Source organism: Pan paniscus, chromosome 7 (genome assembly GCF_029289425.2).
Source record: "Pan paniscus chromosome 7, NHGRI_mPanPan1-v2.0_pri, whole genome shotgun sequence".
In the NCBI taxonomy this organism is placed as follows: Eukaryota; Metazoa; Chordata; class Mammalia; order Primates; family Hominidae; genus Pan; species Pan paniscus.
This window is the reverse complement of record NC_073256.2, coordinates 116,564,235-116,581,834: the sequence shown is the minus strand read 5'-3', so window position 1 is coordinate 116,581,834 and position 17,600 is coordinate 116,564,235. Positions and strand designations below refer to the sequence as shown.

Below are 17,600 nucleotides of genomic sequence, written 5' to 3'. Positions count from 1 at the left end.
TGCTGTACCTTTTGGTTGAAGTAACATAGGTGAACGTGTTCAAAGCCATGCAAAATGCACACCCTTTTTTGTGGCAAATCTCTGTACATGTGTGTACATATTAGAAGGGGACGATGGTAAGATACGTGGCCTGTGGGTTACGCAGGGTGCCTGCAGCGGTAATATGTTTTAGAAATAACATATCAAATAACTCAACTAATTCCAATTTTTAATCAACTATTAATTTTTTTTCTTTTTAAAGAGAAAGCAGGCTTTTCTAGACTTTAAAGTCTTTCTTTGGGAGGTTCACGGTGTAGAGGGGAGCTTCGAGGTGACCTACACAAAATTCACCCAGAGGGAAATCTTGTCGGAAGGACACTCACAGCAATTATGGATCATCTGTGTATATCAACAGGAGGGATACCGTCTCCTTGAAAAGGAAACTCTGTCACTCCTCATGCCTGTCTAGCTTATACATCCATTTCTCTTTGCTTCATGGGTTTTAAACTGGTTTTTTGCATACTGCTATATAATTCTCTATCTCTCTCTGTGTTTATCTCTCCCCTCCCTCCCCTCCCCTACTTCTCCATCTCCATTCTTTTGAATTCCCTCATCCCTCCATCTCAATCCCATATCTACGCAACACCACCCTCGCCCCCGCCCAAGGAAAGCAGTGCTTTGCGTATCCCAACACACAAAAGGAACAAAAGCAAAACACACACGTCAGCCTCAACTTACACTTGGTTACTCAAAAGAACAAGAGTCAATGGTACTTGTCCTAGCATTTTGGAAGAAGAAAACAGGAACCCACCAAACCAACCAATCAACCAACCAAAGAAAAAATTCCACAATGAAAGAATGTATTTTGTCTTTTTGCATTTTGGTGTATAAGCCATCAATATTCAGCAAAATTATTTCTTTCTTTTTTAAAAAAATGTGAAGGAAAGTAGCAATTTATACAAGGTTGTTGGCCCAGGGCGTTAAATTTACTGATTTTATAAATGAGAAAAACACACAGAAAAAGCTACCTCAGGTGTTTTTTGCCTCAGCACCTTGCTCTTGTGTTTCTCTTAGAGATTTTGTAAAACTGATAGTTGGAGCATTTATTTTCTTAATAAAAATGAGTTGGAAAAAAAATAAGATATCAACAACCAGCCTGGAGAAGGTGACAGTCCAAGTGTGCAACAACTGTTCTGAATTGTCTTCTGCTAGCCAAGAACCTATATGGCCTTCTTTTAGACAAACCTTGAAAACATTTATTAAAAAAAAAAAGAAAAAAGAAAAGATGACAAAGAAAAAGAGAGAGAGAATATTGGAGATGCCGTGAATTTTAATAGGGTATGTGCCATTAGGGCTTTTTGCACTAAAGGATGAACATGTATTGGTTTATGTGAGCAAGCCGTTATACCACCAGACTGCAACACCAGTTTCCTCTACTGCAAACAGTGTTCTGTGACAAAGAAAACAACAACAACAACAAAAGAAATATATCCAGCTAACAAGAAAAAAAAAAAAGTACTAGGTTAGTATTTGTGTTAACTGTCAATCTCCTGACCTAATATTTGAACTTGTGAAATCACGATTTCTATACATGAAACTAACAGCTTCTACAATTATTGACAATTATAGTATTTTACTCTGGTGATAAACATTTATACTTTAACTCATTGACAGAACTTTAACACATAAAGCATATAAGCATATGTTCATTGTCTATTACATTTAGAATGCTTACCTGTAATTAAAAATAAACACTGAAACATTAACAAAAAGTCCAGATGACATGCCTCATTTATCAAAGAAATGTTAGGCTGCTAGATATAATGGTAAGCATTTTCACACACAAATTCAGGAATGCCACAAATGACACTGAAGTGACAATGCTGCTATTCAATTTCCCAAAGGCCAAGGCCAAAGCTGAAACCAGAGTAGATTTCAGATGAATGCCCAACTTGAATCTGCATTTCTACTATCCCTAATAAAGTAATAATCTATTAAAAGTAACAGTAAAACTGTAACAATTTCCATTTATAGAACAGTCATGGTATACCAGACATTCTATATTATTTCACTTACTTCTCACTATACTCTATAAAGCAACTTCTACCGGTGTTCCCCGTTCTACAGAGGAGGAAACTGATTGTTAAAGAGGTAAAGAGACTTGCCTAAATTATATGGTTAACAAATGCTGTGGCCAAGGTTCAAACTTTGGTACTGAGAAGACATTTCTCAGAACTGGAACCTGGTTTTCATAAACAATTATAAATCTTAAATAAGAATCAACATGAATAAAATAACTTTCAATTAGGCAAGTCAATATTTTGGAGGGGAATGAGATCTAAAATTTCCTATGGGAGGAGGACTTCTGACCTCAAGGAAAATAAAAGCAGTTCTAGAAGGCAGCACTGTGCAGGTCCCTGCTATATGCAGGAAACCTAGGAACTTTCAATTGTGTCCTGTACTACAACAGAGAGCCATATGGATCGAGTAAGGGACTAAACTTTAACGACTCAAGATATTCACATGAAGAGTTTAAAATGCCTAAATAAAATTCCTACACAAGCATTTTATTTACTTTTTTCAGAGCTATGAATAGGCAAAAAAACCCCAACATGTATAATAAGTTCTATATACCCAACTAAAAATTAAAATTAATATGGCTCTTACAATTCAGTAATAGTTACTTAAAAGCAAAATAACTGGTTAATGAGTTACTATAGAAACACAGAAAATGGGAAAAATAAACTCTAATAATGGAATTAATGTGCGTTTTCTGCAGATGTTACACAATTACTGGTGATGTGAAAGAATTATCCAAGTGACAACATTGTATGTCTTAAGTCAGAAGTCAAGATATATTTGCATTATGACTATTGAATGTGGAAACAGGTAAGCAGGAGTAAACTTTCTAAACCATAAGTCAAACTGTATCACTCCTTTGGTTGAAACCCTCCACTGACCTCCCAATGCTATTTGAATAAAATCCAAAATTCTTACTGTGGCTTGCAAGGCTTTAGAGTATGACACCTGCCAAACTCTCTGACCTTGTTTCCCTGTAATCTCTTTTTTTAATCTCAGAATTCTCTAGCCAAAGTGGCCTTCTATCTCTCCTTTAAGCCAAAGTTTTGCCCGTAACGGTCCTTTATATCAGATTTTCTGTTTGCTTAGAAAATTCTTCTTCCATACCTTTGCTCTACATGAGAACAAGGACATGTCTGTTTTGTTCCTATCACCCATACCCAGCCCTAACCCTAGTACATAGTGTCAAACTGTTAACACTCACTGACTGAATCAATCAATCAATCAATCAATCAATCCATGAATAATTAGTATCATCCCAAAGTCCACCCCCACCTTCAACAAAGAACACATTGCCTGGCTACAAGGAGCATGATTAGCTGACAGTCTTCAGCTGTTAGCTTTTATTAAGTTGACTTCAGCTTTTCAGCCAAGGGCATTCTCCTCATGGAGAAGCCCAGAGCCAATGCCTGAATAATGGTGGTAGAAGGACCTAGCCATTTCCACTAATGCAGCAATATTCCAACAACCTTTGTTCCAGAGGTCCCTGCTGGGTTGCCCAGAGACTTTGCAAAATCAGCTTCACAATGTGATGACTCTTTCCAACCAATCTTGTTCCCGACCCTTTTTTTCACAGGTGTTGCTCTCTAGTACGCAGTTTGCAGTCCTAATTCCATCACAGGGTCAACTTTCTGGAAAACCTAACCAGGCCTGTTTCCATTTCAAAAATCACTCCTTAAACCTACAAATAAAATGCCATTTTTAACAGCGCACAGAAGATTCATTTTATGTGAAACATGTGATGATTGAGCTTACTATCACACTCATCCTCCACTAACATTAACACACACACACACACACACACACACACACCCTAACCAGAAAATGTCAACTCTTCTATGAAGCCTTCAAATATAATCATCTGCTGTTTTCTCACGGCTTCCTTTTGAACATCCAGCAGTACTTACCACACACTATTATAATTACGTGCTTATATATCTGTTTCCCTATTAAAGATGGAGCTCCCGCAATCTGTACCTTCTTCGTATAAAAAACCCCAGTGCCTCATAATGTACCTGGTACAAGTAGAATGTTCCATCAATTTCTTGATAAAGAAAGGAAACAAACTAAAAGTGAGTTTAAAAAAAAAAAACTTTAAAACTATATGGATTACATATATTTTATCTGTGAGATTGGATAACTATGGCCAGCAAATTCAAGCCCCAAACATTCACATTCTAAAAATAAAATAACTGTATTTTTCTTAGTGAATAAAATTATTTTCATTTTTGAGATACATTCATTAATGTTAAAATTGAAAGCTACTAGGCAACCTGAAGGCCTATTCGTTTTAAATTTTTTAGGACACTTCCTCACAAGTACATATTAGTTACCAAGGAAAAATGAAACACTGGTTTTTACAACTCATTAAATTTCTTTTCAACTTCATATAACCTGTCAGTTCTCAACTGCACTCTCCAGGGACAAAAACCAAGCCAAACATTCCTAGCACATAAGCACAAAATAAAAGTAATCCATGAAAAACACATACAAAAAATAAAGTGTCTATAAGAAAAGCATTTCACAAATTACAAAATTTTAATTTTGAGAATTGCTAAGCCATTTTATTTTCTGAGAACAGTTAAGCCATTTTTTTAAATTCAGTATGTTAAAATGGGCATTACTCCTCCACCTAGTAATCACAGAATAGGTGAACAATTTAGAAATTCAAATATTTGAAAGGAAGGCTAAGCCTCCCATAGGAAATAAAAGTGGAAATGAGTCCAAGAGAGAAAATGGCTTGGTTCCACACCCTTAAAATTGCCTACAGCAATGCATCAAAAAATAAAAATAAGCCCCCAGAGTCTGGGTCAGCAGCATAGTGTTACAACTTAAGCATTGGGTCATCAATGGCAATGGTAGGCTGATTAATGGTTGAGGTAATATATTTACTTACTGTAGTGTGGAACTGTATAACACTACCACCAACAGTACAAAGAGTTCTTGTGTGGATATCATGTACAAAGAAATACTATAACCATCTACTACTTATATTTTAATATGGATATATGAAACATACCAGAACAGTTTAAGAAGTACACACAAATAAACCATATTATAAATCCTAATCATCATTCAACTTGTTAAAAAAATAAAACTGAACTTCATTCAGCAATCTACTAATTATATTTTCCAAAAAAAAGCACCTCATTTTTGCTGCTCATTATTAAAATCTGATCCTAATTAAAACAACCTTCCTAAAATCTAAAAGATAAAAGCAAAAATGTTAATATGGAAAAAGGCAGTTTTTCAAGTAATTAAGCCATTCCCTAAACTATAAATAACAAAATATTTTACACTTATGGCACTAATAGGTTAAATATAACATTGATATTTCTTCATATTTAACAGGCAGCTCCAATGAGTACAATAAACATGTATGAATTATATTATGTATGTTACTTTTCAGAGTTCTTGAGAAATCGATTTTGAAAATAACCAAGGAAAGAAACAGGGAGGGGAAGACTTTTACTATATGTGTTCCCAGTGCCTTGTGCAGAGATTAACATACAATAGTGTCTATATATGTTTATAGAATACAAAAATTAATATTAGGTCAAGATTAGGTTTTTCTTAATGATAAAATATTTATTTTTCTCAGTCATATGTAAGAGCTAAAAAAGCTGGTATCATGAAGGTGGACAGTAGAATGATAGATACCAGAGGCTGGGAAGAGTGTGTGGATGAGTTGCAGGAGATGAAGAGAAATGGGTCAATGAGTACAAACATACAGTTAGACAGAAGGTATAAGTTCTAATGTTGATGGCAGAGTTCTAATGTTGATGGCAGAGTAGGGAGGCTAATAGCAACAATGTATTGTATATTTTGAAGTAACTCAAAGAAAGAAACTGAAATGTTCTCAACATATAGAAATGATAAATACTCAAGGTTATGGATAGTCCAAATATTCTGACCTGATTATTACCCATTTTACGCATGCAACAAAATATCACATATATCACATAAATATGTAAAATATTATGTACCCGTTTTTAAAAATTTCTTTACACAGAGAAAATGTTATCAGTACCAAGAGTCTTGCTTTCTGAAAATTACTATACCTATAACATGTAATTTAGGCAAGATTGATATTAAGAATCATTACCTGAAAGGCAATGCCCAAGAGTCATAAGAAGTGTCCCTAATTTTGACCCAATATTTGTGCTCTCAGAAATTTTTGCAGGAAAATAACTTAAAAATATCAACATGCATGAAGATACAAAATGCTGTACCTAAGAAACAATAAATCACCTAAATTTCAAGTGTTAATGAATTTCTTTAAAAAAAGACATCAGTGGAATAATATTAAATAATTCAATTTAAAAGTATGTAAGGCATATACTATATAACTGGCACAAGATGTTAGAAAGCACACTTTGGGAACTTAAAAGAAGTACACCTAAAGCAGTCTGAAGGATTTGAAGCTTCAGCTATGTCTTAATGGAAAACAGGTTAAGCAGACAAGAAGAAGAAATGGTTATGAGAGTAGGGAAGATTTTGCAGGAAGATGCAGTAGCATGTGCAACAGCAAGGAGGTATGAGAGACTCTATGCTTTGGCTAGAAGTGTACTATAAGTAGTTCAGACCTTCCTGGCTAACACAGTGAAACCCCATCTCTACTAAAAATACAAAAAATTAGCCGGGCGTGGTGGCGGGCACCTGTAGTCCCAGCTACTTGGGAGGCTGAGGCAGGAGAATGGCTTGAACACAGGAGGCCGAGCTGGCAGTGAGCTGAGATTGCGCCACTGCACTCCAGCCTGGGCGACAGAGCGAGACTCTGTCTCAAAAAAAAAGTAAAAAGAAAGAGGCTTGAGGAAGAAAGTTTCCCATGATGAGTCTAAGAGAAGGTCATGAAATGATCATGTACTAACATGGGAAGAAGTTCCAACTTTATCTTGAGGACAAATGAGAAAACACTGAAGGATACAATCAGAATTCCATTTTAGCAAGATCACTGAGACTGCACTGGAGAGAATGAATTGCAAAACAACAAGAGAGAACTTGGAAAGATATTATTACAACAGTACTATTAGAAGCAAAAGCATGGTAACACAAAGTAGAGCCCAGGAAGATTTAGCAGGAAGAAATAACAGAACATGATGACTTACAAGATGCAGACAAGAGAAAATTTAAGTTAAAGAGAATTCCTAGGTGTTTTACATAAAACAAGGGGTGAATTGTGATACCATTAGCTCTGATTAGAAAATAACATTTAGGCCAAGATGGGTGGATCACGAGGTCAGAAGATCAAGACCATCCTGGCTAACACGGTGAAACCCCATCTCTACTAAAAGTACAAAACATTAGCCGGGCGTGGTGGTGGGTGCCTCTAGTCCCAGCTACTCGGGAGGCTGAGGCAGAATGGCGTGAACCCAGGAGGCGAACCTTGCAGTGAGCTGAGATCGCGCCACTGCACTCCAGCCTGGGCGACAGAGGGAAACTCCGTCTCAAAAAACAAAAAAAAAAAAAGAAAAGAAAAGAAAATAAGAGTTAAATTTCCTTCTGAATATAGTGAGTTTTAGATACCTTGGCATATTCAAATAAATTTCACAGTTTCAGGAAGATGTTCTGGGCTACAGCATTAAATGAAGCAGTTGTCAGTGTATGGGTTGTAGCTGAAGCAACATAGGAGAAAGAGATTACTCAGTGTATTCTCTTAAGATCAGCGATAAAAAGACAAAGGAGAAGAGCCCACAAATCAGAAGAGAGTTCTACGTATGTCAAATACAGAGTCAGGAAGTTAGAACTACAAAATATACACTGGACTCAGCATCAAAGCTAACTGGAGAGGCAACATGTATATAATTCTAAGTCATTTCTCTGTGACAGAAAAGAGGAAGATAAAATGAGATCTTGGGAGGAACTTTGAATCTAAGAAAATTTTCTATTTGTATGCTTCCCACAATGAGAGAGACAATCAGAGTGGTACGCGACCACCAAAGAGAAATTTTAAAACATAATGTTATGAAAAGAAGAGCATAACATAAAATGGTAAACATATAATAAATAAAAACATGTAAAAATGTATATACGAAGACATGAGTTGGAAGGGAATGTGGAAAATTAAAAACAGTCATGCTATACTTGTATCTTTTTCCTTTTATGATTTCCTTTAATGTTGTCCTATGCTTTAATAATTTAAAAGTGAGTAAAAAGAAACCACTCAATACATCTCCTCATCAAATCCCATCAGATTAATATAATTAATTAGCTATAGTCTTATGATTAATAACGTAATGAAAAATAAACCCATTATTCAATCCTAATTTTCTAATAATCATTTCATCTAATCCTAAAATGTGCATTCCTAAAAATTATCTGGTTGTTTCCAAACATCAGAGTACTATAAGATTTCCCATGTCTCACTAAACTTGGAAAATATGAGGTAAATGACATGTTAACTTGAACAATCATAAAAATGCTTAGAAAGTAAAAGGTTCATATAATGAAAAAAACTTAGAAATGTTTCCATATGTTTCTATGAAGTATTCTTTTCCCACTACATGAACACATTCAAGATTTTATTTTTGGCTTTGTTTCAGAAAAAAAACCCATCTGCATAGTACAGCACTTACAAGCACATCTCAGTCATGCAACAGTTATGTCACAGCTCATATATCAAATAAAAATCACATTCAAGCCCACACAACCTCACAGACCTAAAGTCTTCCTTTCTATTAAGAGTATTCCTGAGAGAGCTCTCATTGCACCTCACTGCTGATGTCACATGACTTTTGTTAGGATGTTAAATCCTGAAGCTAAAATATCAAACAGTTTGGAACGCAGTTGTGAATGACCTAAAAAACCAACTTTCACTCGTTATAAACTATGAATATTTCCTTTTCACAGAAGCAGGTGCAGAAGTGGTGAAAAAAACTTACTATACTTCGCCATACTTTGTTTTTTTAAATAAAGTATTATTTCATTATGTGAATGACAATAATGTTCCCTTTAATATTTAGAATAATCTTAATACATTCTTTGAATGCATCTCTATTCAATTTTATACACATATGAAAATACGTTCTTTGTAGATTAGAAATATTTCATTATCTAGAGCAGTTTGTACAAACTTCATGTATTTGTATACCAACTTTATTACTACCCTATCCATATATCCTTTGTACTATTATTTATTGAAGAAGCAGCAGTTATTACATAGGGGCTAAGAGGTCAGACACTGTCAGAGTAAATGGATTGATATTCCAGCTCTGCCACTTACTAGATTCATAACTAAGGGCAAGAATGTTTACTTCTCTGTTCGCTAATGTCTCGTATTCTCATTTGTACAATGGAAATAATAATAGTACCTACCTCTCTAAACTGCTGTGAGGACTAAATGACACAATAGATAGCAAGTATGTACAAGAGTGTGTCATATATAACCACTCAATAATTATTAACAATACTATTAATATTTTTTCTTTAAATTTACTCATTTTACTATTTTTAGATTATAATAAATTTATTTTATAAGCAAACTTTTATTCCACTATTATCTTAAGCAGTAATATTTGAAATCATGTGTATAAATATGTGGGATATATTTTTCCTAATACACAGTAAAATAAATAATTTCTAAAATTAAAGTCTCCCACATACTAATTAAAATCGTCTCCTATATCAGGCTGGGTACAGTGGCTCACACCTGTAATCCCAGCACTTTGGGAGGCCAAGACAGGCAGATCACTTGAGGTCAGGAGTTCAACCCCAGCCTGGTGAAACCCCGTCTCTACTGAAAATATAGAAATTAGCTGAGCATGGTGGTGTGCACCTGTAATCCCAGCTACTCAGGAGGCTGAGGCAGGAGAATCACTTGAACCCAGGAGGCGGAGGTTGCTGTAAGCCGAGATCATGCCACTGTACTCAAGCCTGGGCGACAGAGTAAGACTCTATCTCAAAAATATAAAATAAAATAATCTCCTATATCAAAGGTGATATATACACCAATAATGAGCACTTTATAATACGTAATGGCCATCTTTTGTATTAGACATTAACAACTATTTGCCTCATGAAAAAATTGAGGTATATGTTAACAAAGCACCCATACGGTCCATTCAAAGGAAACATGTTAGAAAACAAATAATACAATGTCATACGATGAATAATTGTCATCCTGTTCGAGTTTTTAAAATCCACTGGTTTTTCTTTTAATCCACCTAAATTCCTTCCAGTTTTAACTCATTCCTTTCTTTTACAGAATTAGAAAACCCTGTTACCCTTCATAAAATCATGAAATAATCCAAGAGAAATTCGATCACTGCTGTTACTATAATTAATAACAGTAGCCACCAATTACCAAGCTAGGCACTGTGATTAATGCAATTTATCACAACCAAAACATGAAAAATGTAGTATTAACCATATTTTACAATGAAGAAATTGTAAATTTCAAGAATCTAAGTAAGATGCCTAAGATACTACCAGTTAGTAAATGCCAATATTGGGGGTGAACTGGGAAGGAAGTTACATGGGGCTAGAATTTAAACCATAAGGTCCTGACTATGCTAGTGGATTAGACAGACTAAAATGTGTTGTCTTTCTAAGTATTCATAAGCTAAGCAAATCAGTGTTTCACTGATAAAAACATATTTGGTACTCTTCATTCACAACTACATTTACGGCCTACAGGTCATCCTTCTTAATTGTCCCAGTGATGCCAAATCTTCATTATTTGAGGAGTGAGTCTGAATATTTGAAATAAATAAATACCATTCAGAGCCAAGAGCAGTAGATAAGTAACACTGGATCCCAACAAATCTTTATATTCTAACAAAAGGTATAGTTCTGGATAAATACTGAAAATTGCATTTTGTTTCTATGTCTGCCTCTGAGTCTCTAAAAGAAAAGAAAGTATGTATATGAAGCTGAGGTACTGGCTGGGCATGGCGGTGCACAGCTGTAGTATCAGCTGCTGGGGAGGCTGGGGCAGGAGGATGGCCTGAGCCCAGGAGTTCAAGTTTGCAGTCAGCTATGATGGTTGTGCCCCTGTACTCTAGCTTGGGTGACAGAGTGAGACTCCACTCCTGAATAAATAGCTGAGGTACTGATTTCCTTGTGTGTCTGCAAAATTGGCCACCAAAAAAAATTTCAAAGAAGTTTTAAAACTCTGAGAACACGGTGTGTCCGCGACTGAAAAGTATTAGCTAAAAGAATTTAAAAAAGCAATAGTCATTTAGATGTATGTTTTTTTCTGTGTAACAGAATAAACTTCAAAGATATATTCATAAGAAAATAGTTATTAAAGCCTCTCTCTTTTAAAAAAATTAACATTTCTCTCCTTTTCATTTTTCTTCCTCTTCAAATAGCTTATTGGAAACCTGTTAGGTATTTTTAAATCTTTTCTAATGTCAACAGTACTGCTCAAAATTCTGATTAGTAAAGAATAAAACTAAGAAGAATTTCTCAGTTCTTCCTGGTGAATCTTCTGATGTAGAATCAATCCAAACTCATGTTAGCTCTCTCACCAATGTACTAAGTCATGTTCAAAGTACAGATTCATATTCCCTAGGAGTCCAATATAACCCAAAACTCCATAACTTTTCTTGCTTGTGCCAATCAAATCTTTGTTTCTAATTTTATTACCTTTAATCCAAAGTATACTTTAACCTTTTATGCTTCTTCTGTGTCTTAGAGAAAATCACTTCATATGTTTAACAACAACTCTGACAAATTTGGAAATGACATCTAGTTTAATGTGCATACAGTTTTCATTCCTTCTTCCATGACATCAACACAAACAAACAGAAATGGGTCTAGGTGAAATACAAATTAATATGTCTTAAATTAACATGCCAAACCAGCAGTAATTATACTTGGCCTAAGAGAGTGATATGTATTTGCTAGGACTCATATTTTGGTCAGTGACAGAAAGCCAATTTAAACTAGCCTAAACAAAAGCTGAGATTTATTGGTAAAACCCAGTGAAGATAAGGGAAAGACAAGGCCTCAGAAACTATTGGAAGCAGAGTCTCAAATGACTCCAAAACTCTGTCTCTTTGTCACTTCAGATGACTTTAAGCTCTCTGTAGACCTAATTTCTCATCATGGCAGGAAACAAACAATGACAACTACCAATTCTTACACTTTTTTGTCACTAAAAACAAGCCTCATTTTCCTCTGGTTCCAAGTTCAAAACTCTCAGAAAAAAATTCTGATTTGCCCAACACCAGTTTTATGGACTTTAAAGTTATAGAGAGGCATTACAACTGGCTCGATCTGAGTAAGGTAGCTGCCCCTCGTCAAATGAAAACAGCATATTCAAGAACATACCAGGCTTGGCACCCAGAAGCTTTTGAATTTACGTGAAAAAGTGGCAGCCATCCTGCTATGGTTTGAATGTTTGTCCCCTCCAAAACTCATATTCAAATTTAATTGCCATTGTGACAGTATTGGAAGGTGGGATTTTTAAGAGATGTTTAGGTCATGAGGACTCTGCCCTCATGGATGGACTAAGGCCATTATAGCGAGAGTAGGCTTGTTATCACAGAAGCGGACTAGCTCCCCTCACCAGTGTGCGTGCACACACACTCACTCACTCTCTTTGCCTTTGTGCCATGTGAGGAGGCTGCAAGAAGGCTCTTGCCAGATGCTAGCATCTCAATATTTGACCTCTCAGCCTCCAGAACTATGATCCAATAAATCTCCATTCATTATAAATTATCCTGCCTGTAGTATTCTGTTATAGAAGCACAAAACATAATAAGACACATCCCTTGGGGAGAAACTTTAACCTTCATTTTGCCACTTGAAGCCAAGCTGCAGGCCTAATGGGGCCTTTGATACATGAAATTCCCCAAAATGTCAGAGTCTGATTCACTGATCATTCAACTAAACTGAAACCCAATGGTATACATTGTGCTACTGCTGCTGTTTTATCTTAGCTCCAGCTATCCAGTGGGCATAACTCAGTAGGCAAAATTCAAGGCCATTCTCATAATTCTGGCAATTATTTCCCTTGAGGAATCTTGTTATAAATGACTGATCGTTATTGCCAATGGCCTACCTGTTTACGCTGCCACTTGGAAAACCAGAGTGGCAGATTTAAAGACTAAAGCTTAGAGGCCACAAACTATAGAAAAAAAATCATTGCTGATCAGATAATCTGGGTCACTCATGCTGATGACCACAGTAGGGGCCCATTCCAGGATGAGGTCAACTGGAATCAAGGTGTTGATCAAACCTGCACCACCCAGATTGTCACAATTGCTGCCTGGATCCATCACTGTATCACATAGCAACATATTCACCATCATAGACTGGGCAAAAAGCAAACGACTGTTTCTGATGCAGAGATTACCACTGTATGGCAGACTTGTGACCACCAAAACTCAACCAGTTTACATCACAAGAAAGGCCACATTGCATGAGGCATTACCACTCCATCCCTGTCCAGACTACTCTTGTCAAACTTATTTCATTCCCACCCACCTCCCATTCATTCTGATCAGCTGACTCCCTCTGCACCACTGTGGCCATAACAATTAAGCTATTACATATTTTCAGTTTTCAAGACCATGTGCCAGACGACAATGGCACTTTGACAATGCCCTTTTATCATAAAGAGCACACAACAGCTAAACAATCAACAATATTTGATGGATATTCCATGTTCGCTATCTAATCCAGAGGCATCAAATATTATCAAACACCAAAACTGCATCCTTATAAATCAACTGAAACACAAAACTCCACCTCCCTTACCCTCTCTTAGTCTACAGTGCTAAGACTGTAAATAAATGTCAACAAATGCATCTGTCATCACAAAGGAATCATCTCCTTTTGGCTACTACCAGGGTAGTGATCAGAAAAAACAGTGCAGATTATGCAGACCAAGGATCAGCAAACTTCTTCTATAAAGGGCCAGATAGTAAATATTTTAGACTTTGTGTGCTGCATATGGACTCACATTTCTTCTTCTTCCTCCTCTTTTTTCAATCCTCTAATAATGTAAATAAACATTCTTAGCTTGTAAGCAATACAAGACCAGGCCACAGCAAGCTGCAGTTTGCCAACTCCTGGGATACACTTATTGTGAACCCTCAGGACTCCACTCTGACCATATTTGGATATAATCAAAATCCAACTTTCCCCTAAAAACAATCTCAAGACAGTCTAACTGGCATACCTTTAAGGGAGCAGCCCAGGAAAAACCTAGGAGATTCTAATTTAATTGTGGTCCAGCACTAGATTCTTTTATTGGATTGATATGTTCATGAGTCAGAAACTGGCAAGTGTTTTATGCAAAGGGCCAAAAACTTTGTGAGCCATGAAATCTCTATTGCAAGTACTCAAGTCTGGCATTGTGCAAAAGTCACCATAGATAATAAGTAAACAAACTGGCACAACCAGATATGGCCCAAAGCAACCCTAGTCACTACCAAAACTAGTAGCTTTCTTTTTCCATACTTTTTTTGTTCTAGTGACAGCTCTATTTTTATCCTGGAAGGATTTGCCAAGAAAAGGAATCAACTCATGTGTCTTTTATAATGAGGCTTAGTGAGGTTCATATACGCACGGCTCTTTTGTATTTTGAGATTCAAAACTATATTACCAAAAATGAAATACACAAAAATACCCATATATAATACAGCTGGAAAACATAAACTAGAAACTACACCTTCTCAGTGTTCTTCGAATAAAAAAATATCTACTGAATGCCTACTATGTGAAAAGTCACATGTAGTAAGTCATATAGCCAGAGCTCTGAAAGTAAATTATCTTTGAATCACATTTAATTCTCTAAATCACATTCTTAGGTACTATCATTATCAGGTAGCGGAATTAAGACTCAAACATTCTGTGTCCTTGACCGTGTTACTTACTGCCTCTGCGCCCCAGTTTCCTCATCTGTTAAAAAGGAATGACAATGGTATCTAACAACAGGGCTATTCTAAGGATTAAATGGGTTAGTATATATGAAGCCCTTAAACAGTGCCAGGCACACGATAATCACTTATGTGTTAGCAATTATTGTTACTATTATAAATGTTATTAGAGGGAATAAACATGAACATGATCTGTTACAGTTGTTTTGATCATTTACTTACATAATGAAAAAAGAGTAAACAGAAAATGAGTAAACAGAAAATAATGAAAAGAGTAAACAGAAAACACAACATTTTTTGCCCCAAACTAGTACCAGTACAATACGAAAGAAAAGCTAATGTGCCATTTTTTAGATACTTTCTTCTTGATAATAGCCTAAAGTTTAAATTTGTAGGACCACACACTAAGGTAAAACATCAACGCCTCACTTTCCGAGCAAGTACTGTCTATTAGAAAATGTCACTTAAAATCTTGTACTAACCACATTAAAAAAGTAAAAACAGGTGAAATCAATATTAACATTTTTACTTATTCAGTATATCCAAAAACAATTTAATGTCTTTAAAATGTAATGAAATTAAGATACTTTACATTCTTTTTTTAAAAGTATTTGAACCCAGTAAGTATTTTACACTTATTTCTCAATTCAGATTAGCCACATGTAAGTATCCAATAGCTACATGTGACTGGTGGCTACAATACTAGATAGGGTAATTTTGAATTATTAAATATATAATTCTCAAAAATGTCATACAAATTTTAATCTCTTTCCCTCCTTTTCCTCTAGCACTCCCCTATTCTCCTCCACCCAAATTTTACATTCATTCATTCATTCATTCATTCATGTGATATGCTAGGATGAGAATATGTTCCTCTAGAAAAGAAAAGACAGTAAACAATTATAATACAATTGAAAGGTAATACTGGGAGTAGCTAACCTAAGAGACATGGGAGGAGAGGGTAGTGAGGTATCACAGATGAAGTTTAAATTGAGACATGAAAAATAAGTGGTTATAAGCCAAGTAAAAATGGAAAGGACCTAACAGGAAAAGTGAATAACACAGTAAAAGCCCTGCAGCAGAAGAAAGTTTGTTGTATTTAAAGTACAGAAAAGAGATCGATGTGGCTTAAGCATAGTGAACAAAAGCAATTGTAGCACATGATGTGCCCCATTAGGCATTCAAATTTTTCCCAAGGGAGACTTGAAAAAAATCTTAGCATAATAGGATTAGTAGCTGCCTACCTACTACTCATACCCCTTTCTTAGTTACTAAAAGAACTTCAATTTAATTCAATGTAGGAATGTATCTAGCTAAAAGTACCTCTGTGACTAGAATAAAAAGCAAATAACATTAGAAAACATTATTTTAAGAACACTACAAAAAAGACAATATAGCAAGCCTAAGACTGCTATCCTTTGGAAAGCCTGCTTGGAAAGCTGGACCTTGACTGGTGAAGTCTGGGAAGTTGCCTTCCCCGCATCCTCTAAGATAAGAGTGGTTTGCTATGCGGAGCCTTCTGTACAAAAAGAAAAGCTTATACTGAACATCTGCTTTCCTTCTAGGAGTCCAGAATTTTGGTACTTGCAAGGCAGAGGCTGTTTATATGACCAGCCCCCAACGAAAACCTTGGGCACTGAATGGGCTTCAAACAATGCTCATATTAGTGTATTTTTTTGTTGGTGGAAAAAGGAGTATACTCAATACTCAAGCGTACCTGTGCCTTCACAGGAGGCAGGGGGCAAAAGGAATCACATGCATGAGTTTCTCCAGACTCAACCTATGTCTTTTCCTCTTATGACCCAAGTATGTATCCTTACTACATTGCTATAATAAATCTTAGTAATGCGTACAACTACATCTTGAGTCCTGTAAGTCCTTCTAGATGCTCTCTAAAGTAAGGATGGTCTTAAGGACTTTAGACACAGATAAGAATGCATACAGAAATTCTTTTTTAACAATTTTTCACACATAACTTAAATCACAGTATTTTCTTAACAATTAATTCCTATAATCTAATTGTAAGTGATTTACTTTGCTCACTAACAGAGACTAATCTCCTAGTTTGTACACCCTATACAACACATGGTGTCAGGCAGGCAAAATAAGAGGTGATCTTTAAGAATTAGTAGAATTTGTAAACTATTTACATTTTGAACATTCACCAAAAAAGCAGACATACAACACTTATCATCTTTAGACATTCTGCAAAGTAAACATTAGTTGCTGAGGATACAGCAGGGAAAAAAAATCAGACATGCAACCTGCCTTTGAGGAACCTATTTTCTACTTAAAGAAGGCTCTTCTGAGGAACAGACATTTAAGCTGGGCTCCAAAGGATAAGTAGATATAAATAGATTAAATAGAGAGACATGGGCATTGCAGAAATATAGAGTATATTGAAAAAAACTCCAAAATAGAAAGAAGCATAGTTCTTTTGAGAAGCTCAGAGGTTACTGGGGAATAGGTCCATATTTAAGTTTTTATCCTACAATTAATATGAAGTCAGTGAAGGGCTGGTAGTACTTGTCACATCTGAGTTTTTCAAAGCTCACTCTGGTACCAAATAGACAATAGATTGGATGGGGAAAAAGAAATTATGGAATTGCCTTAGTGTGAAAGAAGTAAAGATGGAGAGAAATGAATATGTTGTTAAAGTATTGAGAAAATAAATTGGACAACACCTGGCATTTGGTACTATGGGTACATGAT

The 17,600-nt window shown here is 35.7% G+C and overlaps 1 protein-coding gene across 5 annotated transcripts in view; it reads right to left on the bottom strand.

Annotated features, from left to right (window-relative positions):
- The window catches only part of VPS13B (vacuolar protein sorting 13 homolog B), an 868,795-nt gene that overhangs the window by 650,792 nt on the left and 200,403 nt on the right, over positions 1-17,600 (bottom strand). The window lies entirely within an intron of this gene.